The sequence below is a fragment of the Condylura cristata genome, unplaced genomic scaffold (assembly GCF_000260355.1).
Source record: "Condylura cristata isolate star-nosed mole 26May11 unplaced genomic scaffold, ConCri1.0 scaffold00013, whole genome shotgun sequence".
NCBI lineage: Eukaryota > Metazoa > Chordata > Mammalia > Eulipotyphla > Talpidae > Condylura > Condylura cristata.
In genome coordinates this window covers 16,632,114-16,648,073 of record NW_004567114.1, presented here as the reverse complement: position 1 = coordinate 16,648,073, position 15,960 = coordinate 16,632,114, and positions in this window count along the sequence as shown.

Below are 15,960 nucleotides of genomic sequence, written 5' to 3'. Positions count from 1 at the left end.
ATGCCTACTGCTTATCACTCATCTCTGAATATTAACAGTTTTAGCCTGGCCCATTTCCCCCTAGACAGCAATGTAGAAATGGGCAGGCATTTAGCCTGAACCAACTGATTGGTCTTTGCTGAACTCTTTCTCACCAATTCTGCGAACTTCTATCCTGGGGAAATTTCTCTGCAGCAGCTCACCCACAAATGCAACAGTAATGAAGCGTCTATCACACACATCTTCAATGTGGTGATTTAGTATTTATCTTAGTCAGGAGTACATACCTGAAAATCATGTTCTACCCTTTTCTCTATGATAATCTACACCCTCACTCCTATTGTTCCAAGTTAAAAATAATTTGATAAACTCAATCCTCAGGACCTTCATTCACCTGTAAGACATATATACTCTGCTTAAAGTTTAAAGAGGTAAATATTGACTTCCAGTGTCTTCTCTGCAAGCCCCATTCTATTTGGTGTATAAACACATCACAGACATGTTTGGGGACTTTAACCACTTCCAAGTTTCAATACAAGTAAGATTTCACATTCTCAAATCAAATACTTGTGTTTCTTAGGCTTCTAACATGTGCCAGAGGCAGAAATTAAAATAAGCATACTTTCACTTTACCAAGTCTTACAAGAAACCCCCTTTCCCATTTAAACTGTGTGATAAAAAATTGTACTAGGTAATTCATTATCACACATGGCAATCATAAAACGTTTACAGAATTTAACTACAAAATAATAGTATAAGTTACTAATGTCTAATCTGTTCATATTCTTATAGAGATGCTCTAAATATTTCTAACACTTAAAAAATTAACTTTCTGAGAATAAAATATATGTCAATTACTGAAAATTCAAAAAGTTTAGAAAATATAAGAGAACTTAAATCACCTTTAATTTCTATATTCTTATCTAATAATCATCATATATAATTTATTATACTATAGATTTTGTCTTACACTATGGCATCTCTGAAATAGGGTTATGCCTTACATTTGGCTGTATGTCAAAATTCAATTAGCAACATATTTAATTTATTAAATATGTGAAATGATCATCATACTGCATATGCCATCACAGAATTTATAAAATATAGTCTATTTCTTCCATATATATATGTGTGTGTGTGTATTATATATGTTTTATATATATATGTATATATATATATATATATTATTTTAAACCAAGATTGGGATATTTATGTGATTTTTGTAAGTCAATTTTAAATTAAATGCAACAATTTCACATTCTGAGTTCTTTGTAGAATGAAACAAAGCAGTAGCTCAATATAAAGATGCTTTAAAAATATTATGCAATTTTATAAATGGGTGATATAAGCATCTATATAGCTTAAAATAAAGAGAAGATTAACTTCTCTAAGTCTCTATTTTACTTATCTATAAAATTAGCTCATTAGTAATCCCTAATATGTAAAGAAGACAGGATCATTCACTGAAGCATGTTTCTATCAAATGCACACTAAATAATAAATATTAGACACCAGAATTATTGTTACTAGCTGCAGTATCATTAGAGATGATACTTCAGAGAATAGAACCTTACATTTATTTCAAAATTCAGATGGTTGATTCCATTGTATTAAATTGACCTGCTTGCTTCATGCCAGATGCTAGCTAGGCACTGGGAATACAAACACAGCCACAACTCTTGCCCAGATCCTTCTTTGAACCAGCTTACTTTCAGGATCTTATTCATTTATTTTGGTTGAATGGATGGATTTTCTCTGAACATTCACTTCTCTCCACTGACCATAGACCAAACCTCTTTCATTCATTTTACACTCACATGTAATACTTATTCTTCACACACCTTTTTCGACCCTATTTCTGCAACACTTTGGCAGTCTTTACTCACCTGCAATGCTCTTCCCCTCTGCTATCTCTAGAGATCAAAATATCCCCTAGCACAAAGAATATATTAGAGTTAAGAAAGAGGTCTCTTATCATTTATATTCTGCACAAATGAAAAAAAAAAAAAAGGAACATGAACTAGAAACAAATTAGTTCACAAAGGCATTAGGCAATGCCATTCATATGCAACTCTCCTTGCCTCCTTCTCAAATCCGGCTACTCTGACGTCATTGTTCCTTCCTTCATATTCCTCAGAGCATTATCTGCAATATTTCTTATCACATTCTGCATCATCATACTTATGTGCACGTCTTATATAGCCTACATTGCGAGGTCCTTCAGGGCAGAAATGTTATTTATTTTGGTCTCCATAGTGCCTGGCATACAGCACATGCTTAATAAATGGACTTCGAATTGAATTACTTTGACCACTTGACTCTGGGGATCATTGTAAGTTACTTACCCACTTGTTTGAAAAATTAAAGCAACTGATATCTAAAAATTTCACTATGAAATATTATATGTTATATAAACAATTTTATAAAATCACTGATTAGTAGACTGATAGACAGGCAAAGAGATAATGTCTGTGTGTCAGACACTTTTCCAAAGTTTTCAACAACATAAAAGCCATCTTTTGTCGATAGGGGTGCCTTTACAGGTCTCACCCTCAGAGGCAAACACTTATAATTCCTTCAGCATTTTCTTCTTACTATTTGTTCCTTATGCTTAAACAGCACACATGCTGTGCTCTTAACTTCACCTATGTTATTAAGATGAACCTTGAACTTTCTATATGCCTGCCCTTCCCCAATACATATGCTGTCTTCCTCAAAACCCCCAAGATAATCCAAAATAATTTCTTCTCGGGTCCTCTACCCACAGTTCCAAGATGGACTATCAACCAGAGTGAGACCCTGGCTGCTATCTTGGGATCTCCCTTTATTATCATATGGTATATTATTATTTTTAAAGATTTACTTATTTATACATACAGAACCAGGTACAGGCCATTAGTGCAGGGGATGAGAGGATTTACCAGAGACAGAGTAGAGAGCAGAACAGGTAGAATGACTGAAGTACATTACTGAGGGGAGTAGCAGGGAAGACAGGAGAGGTCTGCCACGCCATGTGGGTCACTCCTCTGGCTGGGGATTGAATTTGAGCTGCAGTGGCTGGGACAGCTTCATAGTTTTGTGCCTTAACCCCTTGCCCCACCAGGGAGGGTCTATCATGTGGGCTATTCTTTTAGTTCTCTCCTGTGTTGGTTTCCAAGACTCCCTAGTTCCAGATATTTGTAAATTTTGATTTATTTCTCACTTTGGTGCCTCACATCGTTAGCAGTTTTTCAAACAACACTTCATCAGGAATTAACTTTTTTGAGAAAATTGATTTGCAGTGAAAATAGTTCTAGGTTAGAGATGACTATGCTTGGGATTGACATGCATCTCTTATTTTAAGAGATCCTGATGAAGTACAGGTAAATGGTCCTAAGAATGAAGTGAAAAGGTGAAAGACAAAATCTGTGGGCTGTAAGACGAAGTCAAGTAAGTAATTAGAAAGACAAATGCAATGGAGAAGGGAGATGGGCTGCATTGAAAACCAAGCAGATCTTTAAGTCATCAATGATTGAAACATGACATCTCAACATTGCAAAGTCGGGCAAAAACAAAAGTGTAGAAGCAGAGATTCTTAAGCCAGGCCAGAAAAAAATGGCTGGGAACATATATAAATAGATAGATAAACAAACACTCTCTAGTTGCTTTTAACTTAGTTCCCACAGCTGGGTTGGAAGCAGCCTCTTTCAGGGATTTACCAAAATCTTGACACGTGATTTTTTTTTTTCATCCCAATTTCATTTTCTTAAATGAGGCTAACTTTGTTCTCAAGTTCTTGCATGACCTCAAAACATAAAATGTAGTCACGCCCTTAGGGGGCAAAGCACATTCATGTTCGTTTATAATTGAGGGTCTTTTCAATCCAACACATAAGGCTAAGAACAAATGCTATTTCAACTCATCCTGCTGAAGAAGAGGGCCCTGTGGCCCTAAATCATCAGACAGCTGCTATTTCTGAACTATAACGGTTAAGGATGTTCAGCAGCAGCAATCAGTCTGCCTACTAAGAAGCCTGAACAGCCATCAAATGCAGAATTCTAAAGGGATACAAAGTCCACCTGAAGCAACACCACCCAATGAGGGTAGCCATACCCAGGTCATCCTTATTCCATGTTCCAGCTCCATGCTGCTGGAAGGTTGTTCTTCAGTCTTGGTATCAGTCACACTATTTTTTCTTTCCTGATTTTTCTAGACCTTCACAATCATTCTGGAAATGGTGCCTTATTGTGCCCTTCATATATAGGATGTGACAATGTTTCTCTCTCTCTCTTTTTACTGATACAGAACTGGGGTACAAGCCAGAGGTGCAGGAGTGGTGAGAGGATTCATCAGAGACAGAGTGGGGAGCAGAATAGGCAGATCGACAAAGTACATTGCTGAGGGGAGCAGCAGGCAGGTCAGGGGAGGTCTGCAGCGCCATGTGGATCACCTACAGGTCTGGGGATTGAACTCGTACTGCAACAGCTGTGGCTAGCTTATGGTGCTGTGTCCTAACCTGTTGCACCACCAGGGAGGGCCTGACAATATTTCTTATGGATGGACACCGGACAATATAATGGGCTAAGATTACCAACTATTGCTACTAAGTAAAATAGATCGTTGCCTTTTACAAAACAGATGGGCCACATATCTTTTGTTCATTGTCATCCCTTTCAAAGTTTTTTGCTTCAAAATATTACTTTTTTGAGCTTGGGTTATTTGTGGTGCTAAAACAGCACTGCGAGATGAAACACTTTCATTTGTATCCCATTGAGGATGAGAATAGTTTGCCATCCAACTTTTTCTATTCTGAAAATATTGCTATATATATATACTTTACAGGCTTTGATTTGCAAAGTGTGGGTTACTTAATAGCATCATCATATCACAAAGAAATGTCAAAAATTCAGAATCTCAGGTCCTATTCCTACACAATCATAATCACATTTAACAAGATCCTTAGGTGATTCATGTACATATTAAATTTTGAGAAGCACTACACGCAAGACATTGCATCATATTAGGAGAAACAGGATGTCAATAATTTTTATTACTGGTAGTGTTGTTCTTGATCATCAGGATAAGGTGTTGTCTGTCAAGATTTTCCACTACTATTCTTTTTTTTTTTTTTTGCAATTAAGTATTTTATGCTGAGATATTTCAAAATTGCATAAACATCGTATTACTCTTCATATATTTTTGTCTGTTGACTTTAATAACCACTGATGATACCTGACTGCAACAATGATTATTAATAAAATTATCAAATAGTGGTTTAATTTTTAAATAAACTACTTTTGAACAGTTCTAGAATGTACATCTAGATTATACATCTAGCTTTCTCTTACTGACATCTTTTATTAATATATTTTCTGTAATTAATGAGCCAATATTGACTTGTTGTTATCAACTATAGTCAATAATCTAGACCTCCCTACTGTCTTGTTCTATTCCAAAATTCTATTTGAATGCCACATGACATTTGTCAAGTGTCCTTAGATATTTTGTGGTTTGACAGTTTTTCAGACATTTAAGTCCATTCTTCCTTTATTTATTAACTGGGATTCAACTTAAAGAACTTCACCTTCTTCACCATGTATTTCATTATTTATGTCTTTATGGACTCATGGACATTTATTTTATTCTATGTTTTTTAATTCATTGTCCCTACCTATTTCATGGCACAAATTATCTCAAATATATTATTTGGAAATTCTTCATGTTAACTCTTTGGCATGTGCCTGTCATTTTTGATCAAGTCCTTATTTTCTTGCATCATAAATGTTCAAGGTTCATCTTGAACATTTCTGATCCCAGTCCTTGAATCAGACATTTCTATGAGGAGTCTAAATCCTTTAGTTGGTGAATGATATTTAGAAACTAAGATCTGTTGATTAGTTATTCCGTTTACTATTAGGGTATCACTGCTTCTAGTTCCTCTCAGTGAGACTAGAAAACACATACATATATTATAACTCACACATACACATACACCAGTATCTATAAATTAAAGTTATGAGTTTACATAGTGATTTCAGTCCATCAGCACAGGGTTCTCTGTAGCTCCTCCTTTCTCATTTATTTGACAATTCTTTCTCTGACAAGAAATCTGGCTTTCACCTTCAATTTCATTATATTCACCTACTTATTCAACCCTAGAATTCAAATAAAGAGGTTATAGAACTACTCTGTAAATAACAGATTTTCCAAATGGTTCATAGAATTTTGTACAGCTTATTTTATCATTAGTCTTACAGTATCCAGTTGAAATATTGTTTTCTATCCATACCCTCATTATCGTGGCTATGTGGTTCATTTTAAGAGTAATACTACTTTGTTATTGTTTTGACTATCGAAAGCTGCTACCTTCAACAAAGAGCTAAAAGCAAAAACAGGTAATATCCCACTATTTTTTGTCATTGCAAAGCAAAGTGTTTAATATGAAATGAGAAAGCTTTATTATCAATTGTATAATCCAAAGAAATGAAGCATGAGCTAATCCAGAAAAGAGACGTATTCCCATTTTAGACTTGTCTAAGCAGTATTCATAATAGTAATAAAACTTAGGAGTAAAGGGAAGAAGGAAGTGACAAGTCAATAGGCCATCCACAAGAAAATCTTTTAGACACTTATTGAAATACAACTAAGGGGTCTTCCCTGGTGGCACAGTGGGTTAAAGCACAGTGCTGTGAAGCTTAGCCATGGCTGCTTTGGTGAAAGTTCTATCCCAACCCCAGAGGTGATCCACATGGCAACAGACCTTTTCTGTCTCGCCCATTGCTCCCCTCAGCAGTGTACTTCATTGATCTGCCTGTTCTGCTCCTCACTCTGGCTATGGTGAATCCTCTCACCCGCCCCCTGTACCTTTGGCCTGTACCCCAGTTCTGTATGAATGAATAATCTTTAAAAAAAAGAAATAAAACTAAGTCATCAAAAACTAGTTATAAAAATTTCACAAGGCACTTTGTATTCTATATAGCAGTCAAAGAGCATGTAAGTAAAAAAAATTACTAATTTATGAAAATAAAATACACACCCTTCAATCTGTGTATCTACAAGTCTCTGTGATGATCTATTGTTTTAGTTGACTTACTCATAGGTTCAGGGTGGTAAGCCCTATTAAAGTATTGATATTAAGAGACTTACCTTTCTTTCCCTCAAGAGAGATAGGGAAAAAAAATGTACTTAATTCAGGACAGCAGATAATTCACTAGGTCTCATCTAATACCTTGAGAGTGCCTCTTCTCTGTTTTCCTTCCTATCTGTTTCTTGGGGCCTCCTTAGGGGTTAGGCTCAGCACCACCACATATTACTGCTGCTTGAGTTCTATCCAGGCTGGGAGTAACCCACATGGGGCAGCAGACCTCTCCTATCTCCACCCACTGCTCCCCTCAGCAGTGTATTTCAGTAGAAAAGTCTGTTCTGTTCCCCACTCTCTTTGTTGAATCCTCTCACCACCCACACCACCTGTCTGCACCCCAGTTCTTGTATACATAAATAAAAGTAAATATTTAAGCAAACCCCATTAATGCTCTCTCCTATGAATAAAAATTGCAGCACATTTCCCTCATTCTCCCTACCTAACGGAAAAAGGTGATTTAATAGCTCTCTGGGAGCAAGTAAACAGACTTATAAAGACATTTTAATGTTGGTTCTAGTTGTTTCTGAAAAATACCCCTTCTCACAATTAATTTGTTCTCTTTCCCTTTCATTCCATGAAATATCCCAGTCTATTCAATGGTTAATACCATTCCAAGGGTTTAGCCACTTAACACCATATATTTCAATCTCACTCACATACTCTGTTGGGTGACTTCTCTTTCAGCAGTGACTTAGAGAACCAAGTGCTTTTTGTCTTCTGCCTCATTTCTTTTTAGTCTTTGGAGCTTTCTCCACTCAGATACAAAATGGGAAAAGAAAAATGGACGGTTGCACAGGAAAGGGATTCCTAGTCAGTGAGTTATGTTATTCCCACCCACATTCTATTGGCAAAATCCAGATGCTTGGGCATGTCTGATGGAAGGGAAGGTGGGAAATGAATGCAGTTGTGTCCACAAGAAAGGAACAATGATTAGGTGAACAGCTAAATGTTTCCAACATCACTAGTAAGCTCCCATCTATTAGATTTCTATTTTTGCTTAAGCTCACTTGTTTTTTTTTTTTTTTTTTTTTTTGTATTTTGCCAATTGCAATCAAAGATACAGGTTTTAGGTACCAATAATGTAAATTTGGCCAGGATGAGTCCTAAATTTCCTCAGTGAAGATTCAGGAGATTACAGTATAGATGTTGTTAATATCATTGTAGAAAAAAATAAAAGACAACTCAGAACATATAATAAGAGCTGGTAAACATACCTTGAAAAATATCCATAATATTCAGCGAAATATCAAGATTGTCATTTTGTTAGATTTGAATTTTCTAACTACTGATCTTCAGTACTGTCTTATGAAGTGATTATTTTTTAAAAAATCATTTTCTAGCAAGTTCTAAACTGAGTCATTCAGAGATTTACAATTTTTTCCCCAGTTATTTTCCATAAGTCTCTTCCTAGATAAATGGTTCATAGATTTGATCATGCATCAAAATGGCCAAAAGCCCAAGATCATTAATGATCAGTCCAGATTAGGACCTGTTGAGCTGTGGACTCCTCATTCCCCCTTGTTTTTGAAGCTATTGTCTTGCTGCCCAGAGTCCCTCGTTGCCAGGTAATTGTAGGTTCTCTCAGGCGACCTCTCACCAAAGGTCCTCGTATGGGAATTTACTGCCAGACCAGTACCTGCTGAACACAGCAGCCAGATATTAGAATAGATAGAACATGCTTTGGCCAGCAGGAACAATGGAGCCCCCCAGGAAATAGGCCTAGGTCACTCCACCCTAATTTACTTCCCCAATAACTGCTTCCCCCCAGGCCTGTACACCACTCCCTACCTGCTTGCTCCATCTTGGTACTCAGTGCTACTATCAAACTGCCTTTGGGTGGGGCAGCACATCCTTTCCTGGGTAGGCCCTGTAGGCTTCTCATTGCTCCGCAAGGACTTGAGTGATCTTTCCTGTCCCTCTCTACACTCCTGGCTGCACGTGACATTTATTTACAGAATGCCACAGGTGATTATGATGCCCAATTTCAAGAACCCATTGTCATAGAATATAGAAGTAAATGTGAATTTTGGTAAAAACCATATAGTTCCCAAATTAAATCTCAATGTTGGGTTACAAGGACCATATGGAAGATTCCAAAATATCTATCAGAATAATTTCCACAAGATAGTTGGAAGGAATGATGAATTTTTAAAAGCGGTGCTGTCCCTGACTGGTTTAGGCAGACTTAATGGGACAAAGTTACTTCACCTGGTAAGTAAGTAGAATCTGGCAAGATACACAGCGAACTCTTAAGTGCTATAGACATTCCAAGAAGAGCCATTTCATTAGAACAGCCAAGATTTCTTGAAGAAAGAACTTGAGGTGGGTCATGAAGGAAAAGTAGGATTCTATTAACAGAGAGGAAATGGAGAGATTTTTTTTTTTTGATGATTCTGAAACCCCATTGAACAGTGAAATAGTACATGATTTCTTGTTCTATTTTTCACATGTATTAAAATCTTACATGTACAGTTTTAACACCACTATAAAATTTTACTATTTATTTAATTCAATGTCTGTATCACATAGGGCTTACCTCAGCATTTAGGAAATTCATGAAATGAAAAAAGAAGATATAAAAAAACTAAAACCAGAATAAACCAGGATAAAATAAAAAATAGACATTGCTAAAAGACGGGGAATTGAACATAAATACCTAAGTAGGTTACCATATATATGAAAGAATTGTTTTATGCTAGCCAAAATTTTGTCTCACAACTTCCCTGGCAGTGAAAGCAAGTACAGAAAGTATGATAGGTTATACAATTCTCAGTTATCTATGAAAATAACAAAAAAAAAATAGTATTTTTTTCACTGGTATGTAAACATCTTCTTCCTAACAGTAGAAGAAACATATACTGCATCTTAAATATTGAATACTGTCCTTACTAAAGTAGTTTCATGTGTACTTATTTATTTATTTATTTTTGCATAGACATCTGGTTTGTGGGCCAGAAGTGTGGGGTGGAGGGGAGAGGAATAAGAGGATTCACCAGAGACAGAGTGGGGATTAGAACAGACAAACATACTGAAACACACTGCTGAGGGGAACAGCAGGGAGACAGGAGACAGGAGAGGTCTGCTGCATCATGTGTGGGTTCGGTTCCTGCTGAGGGGTGGAACTCGGGCTATAGCAGTGACAGTGCTGATACTTAACCCCTAGCCCAACAGGGAGCTCCCCCCCTCATAAGTACTCTTTAGTGGGACCACAGGAGGTAAGTAAAATACCAGAAATTTCCCAGTGGGTAGAACCATTCCAGACTCCTGGGTGAACTTCAAGACATATCAATTGCTCACCCATAAGGAGCCAAAGTAAACTTGATTTTCCCTACTGCAAGCCCTAAAACTCTGAAAGAACTAGGATCATCAGAAAGGAATGTTTGTGATGTCTACACAAAGTTGATTCAGCTGCTTTGATTTAATTAACAACCAGTCGATTCAATCAATTAACAATTTGAATCCATGACAAACATAACATCAAAATTCAGTAATGCCAAAATAAGACTCCACTAGTACCCTAGACTTTTATCTAGTCAGATGACCATGTAGGTCAGCTGGAGGAACTGTTTTCTTCCTTTTACTAGTGCAGTTCTGAGATTCTTGGGGTTAACTGGCTATTTAACGATGATTTACAACTGCATAATGCTTCCAGAACTTCTTTATAAGTAACCACCTTGTGAGGTTGAGTTTTCACAAATGAAACAGGAGGCACAATGAAGACTGACACCTAGTTATTAATTGGAATAGCTGTGGTGTTATACAAAGAACCCTGGAATCATATTTAAGATGTATATCCAAATCCTACATTTACTGTCCATTGGTCTGTTATTACCAGCCTAGCTCCTAATTCTTTACACACTCAACTTTGATCTGTAACTTTGGTCTATTGGATCTGTAACAACACACTGCTAAAAGAAAACAGGAGTCCTGGAGCAGAGTGTAGGATGAAGGATGCTGCTCAGAAACAAGATCCTGGCCTTTTTATTGACAGAGAAAAAGATGGGTCAAACGGAATACTGGATTTAGGACTTTAGGAAGAGTGAGTCCTCTGATATACTCCAGACCCCACCCATGGCTTCAATCTAAATTAACAAGGCATTCCACTGATCAGTCTTTGGGACAAAACGTATACTAGTCAATGCTTTTTCCCCCTCCCCCCAACTTTTCCCTACCATACCCCATGATGTATAATTATTGCCTCAGGGTGATCAAGCATCCTACTGTTGTCTCACTTGAAAGGAGCCTTGTACACACACACTGGCCCCTCTGCACTTATTGTCCATGTTCATTCTCTCTTGGTATTTGGCCTTGACTCATTAGTATTTACAATAGAGCCACCTACCCCTATCCCTATCAAAACATCTTTTGTTGTCTTATATGAAGACACTAGTCTAACTCCAGCAACACAGAACTTAACCCTGAGGCTAACCACGGGGTGGATCAGCCCAAAATGTCCCCAAGGCATCCAAGGAAGCTGATAACTCTCAAAGGCAGTAAGAAGTAGGACTTAAATGTTGGTGCGCGAAGGGAGGTATTGACAATAACAAGGCTTACACTCCATTACTGATTGGAGCTCCACATATATCTACACATTGATGCATTCTAAGACAATAGAGGTCCCTGGTCCTATGATAGTAATATGTTTATATGGGTTTTGAGTAAGATTCTGAGTAACATATCATAAGCAAATATAAATACAAAATCCTCTGCACAAATAAATACAAAAGTTTCTCTTCAAATAAGTTAACAAATCAATTTCCATCAGAGGAAGGTACACATTTAAAATCACAATATAAATTGTCCGGTGTAACTAGAAAATATGGAATTAAGTTCCTTATTCCTGCATTGCTATTTTGCTGCCCCCACCCCATTCCCCAGCCCATTAGCAAGATCAGATTTAGGCTAGTTTTAATTAAAGTGCTATCCATGAATCAACAGACTAAGTGGCATTTGTTGGTAGCAGAGACAATTAAAACAAAGTTACTTGGTTTCCTACCTATCTGTCATATGGGCTGATGTATAAGCTTTCTCAAGAAGTGATTTAATGACTTTCTTTAATAGAATGAAGCTTGATAAAATACTAGCAGATGATACTGTGGGTAATGACCCAGGTTATAATGATTTTAATAATGACTTGTCTTATCTATTTACCTGTGTTCAAACAAAGGCTGAACTTGTACATATGTACACAATTTCACACACATTGTTTTGTGGTAGAATTAGTTACCCAACAGCCTTTAGTAGAGAGAACACAGACACATTTAAACTATCATAATATATAAAACTCAAAAGAACTGCAAAAATGGATAAAATAATGAAGATGATTATGATGCTACCTACAATCCAAATAAAAACTATTTCCACTCTGACTTACCTTAGTATTCCATTAGAAGATATACGGTGTCTTCCTGTCTTCTAGCATGCAAGCCTTTCAACCACTCCCAGAAAGTTTCACACAGATCCTGAGTTATCTACTCCCCCAAAGAAGGAGTAGCCTGTTTCCTTCAATAGCCCTTTGGCATTCATACATAACACAGGTAACTCTCACAAGCAGTATGAACTTCCCAGGACTCATGCCAAATGGCACCTCTTCTTAATTTCTCTTGGTCCCTATTATCTCAATTACAGACCAGACAGCTGCAGCCACACCCTGTATAGCTTTTCCTGACTTGTAAGAATAAAAGTGTAACTGGGAATGTTCCTTAGAGAAAATGAGCAAATCATGTGCAGGGCACCCCATCTATTATTGTTTCATGTTAAGAATTGGTAGTGTATGAGGGCCAAATGTCTGGGTGCAAGCCAGGGGATCAGTCAAGAACAAGAGGACACAAGAGGGAACATCTACCATATCTCCAACAACCCTTCTCCTTTTACCTCAGTGAGCACAGAGTCAACTGGAGACATGATCTATGACTGGTCTTTGAGGAAATAGCACAGAGTTTCAGTGAGGTTGAGCTCTAGCCTATACTCTGGTTCCCTGGACAGTGCTACTTGCCTTTGACCATGACGAGAAAGTCCATGAGCTCATTCCTGGACAATGTTTCATTGGAACAGAGAGTCTCCTGGACCTGATATATGAAAGAAATTCCAGGTTCCTATTTCTGCAGAGAACTTGAAAAGACACTGCTAGGTGCTAATAAGAGTAGCTTGTTGACTTTTAAAATAAAATAATAAGAGAACAACAAATTTAACTTGTACATACTTATAGTGGGTGGGGCAGCAGACACTAGTGCTGATCTTGTGGGCCAGCTGTCAATAAAAAATCAGGCAACAGCCAAGATGATGGGGCCTGACCTTCCCTAGGACCCATGGGGTTGGCCTCCAGGGGGATCCTATCCTGCAGTTAACAAGCTGGCTCTCTCATTGTCTGGCACGGTAGCCACAGCCTTGCTTGTCTACTGAACATGAGAAATGTAGTTAGCCCAAGTTGACATGTGCTGTAAATATAAAATTTCTAACAGGTTTCAAAGATTTAGCACCCAAAAAAGAATGTAAAATATTACCTCAATGTTTTAACATTGATTACATGTTGAAATGAAAAGTTTGGATATATTAAGTTAAATAAAAAATATTATTAAAGTTAAGCTGTTTCTCTTTACTCTTCTTTTTCATGTGGTTACTATAAATTTTAAGATTGCATTTGCGGCTTGCTTTTGTGGCTCATATTATATTTCTGTTGGACAACACTGTTCTCTAGTCTAGCTCTTATTTCTAATATGGTAAATTTACCCCGGACAGTGACAAGGGTGAAGTTTCTCCAATAACATGTTGGATTTTAACAGGAATTAGTGGAGAGAGTTGGGGAGGAGCAGCAGGTACTTTGCTTATCCTGGAGTGAGCTGCTTCCTCACTCTGGCAAACTCTTATCCATCCATTAATATCCAGATCACATGTCTCCTCTACCAAGAACCTTTTTGTGACCCTCCCAGGCAGGGATAGTTAGTCTCCTCTGTACTGTCTCAGCGCTCCTTGCAAATCTCCACCAGAGCACTTTAAATTATAATAGAATATGTACCTTAATTTACATGTCTCCCCTTCTAAGCTATAAACTCCTTCAAAGAACAGTATCATTCATTTTAATCATCATCATCATAATGCAATAGCTATGCTAAAAATGTATCTCATACCTTAATTTATCCATTTAGAAATGTATAAATCAAGACTGGAAAATCAAGCCTTCTAACCTGTTCAAACAGCATTGAATCTGAACAGACCCCTTGTTCTTCAAATCTTCCCTAATTATGAACTTTATAGTTAGTTTCCCCCTCCTGAATATTCATCCAGGCTAATTCCAATGGAAAAAATAAAACACAGTGATAATTGAACAGAGTTCTGTCCATGTCCCTTGACTACTTATGTCAATGGCCTGCCTTATCTCCTAGTACATGTGACAGATAATCCTCTCTGGGCCAGTTTTGTTCCCTGTCCTTGCCCTGTCCCCTGATCTCTTTCTGGTGCTGTTCTCAAGGGTCTGTTGTAAATTATCTCCTTACCTCACCCTGTGGATATTTTTCACTTCCAAGTGCAGTGTTTATTAGATTATTTGGGTGTTGAGTCTCCTCAAGCCAGTGCAGTATGGGATCCATTAGGAAGATGATGAAATCTTGTTCCAAAGATTTAGGAACTTAAAAATGATTAGATCCTTTCCTACTTAGGCATATGAGGATGACAAATTCAGCCGTCGAACACACCCAAGTTATGCTGTCTGCAGACTTGTCAGTCCCAGTCAGGTACAGAGTGGTCCTGTGTGTGGTAAAAGCACTCAGGATCTCACTTAACCAGCATAAACAGCCAGGAATCTCCCGGCTGATGTTATTCCTGCAGCCAGCACCCCATTTTCTAAAGGCCCTTAGGTAAGGAATTCATATCACTTTGTTATAGAAAAAGTAGGTGCCCACCTTCATAGAGGGGAATGGTCACACAGCTTTTGTAAAAGGGACACAGTCAACAGACTACCTTCAATGACCACTGAGACCATAACAACCAGCCATATTTCCCATCAAGTTAGTGAAAACAAACCAAAGGCCACTTTGGAAAGTGTTAACTTTTCCTTGGACACTTTGTATAGGTCCATGACTTCTATTTGAAGCATTTTCATATTTTTCTATTGTTATTTTATTCCTACCTTTGTCCATCCGTTGATTTTCTTATCTCAGCAAGCGTAGTTTTTACGATTACCTTACAGTCCTCATCAGGCAGCTTACGTTCTGCTGAATTGAAATGTCTCTGAGGGCTGTTTCTTCCATTATCCATAGTATGGTTCTCTGTCTCTTCATAATGGAATTTCATAGGGTTGAAAAGAAACTTTCTGTTCTTGCCTTGATGAAATGGCTTTGCATTCCATTTATAGACTGCAGGGTATAACACTAGGTTGTTTATCTGCGATCACTAGGTAGCTACTGCTTCATAGACCTCTGGAGCCTGTTAGGGTGACAGGAGCGCTGCAGAGGTAGAAGACAGGAACCTAGGCAGAGAGGTACTAGCAGGTTGCTGCTAGCCAGTACCAAGAGTTCAAGTCTCCTAAGGTGCTGCTCCCGGAGTTGGGTAGGGAGGGGCTCTATAATGAGCTCCTCCCCTAGGATAATTCCTCAGTTCAAGAGTCCCCAATAATCTGTAGCTTCACCCTCTCAGTTGTGATTCAGCTCTTGCGTAGTGGTTCTGTGACCAGTCGGGAGTTGTAGCACCCCACCCGGAGGAGGATTGGAGTAGGGTTACAGGGCAGGATTTATCTCAGTGCCCTGAGTACAGAGCCTTGCCCCTAGGCACTTCCTCCTGCTGACAGAGGCCCAGGTGTTGTGAATACTGGTAATGGCCTTATCCCTTTTAGCTGTTATCTCTCATCAGTGGATCCTGGTTGGGGG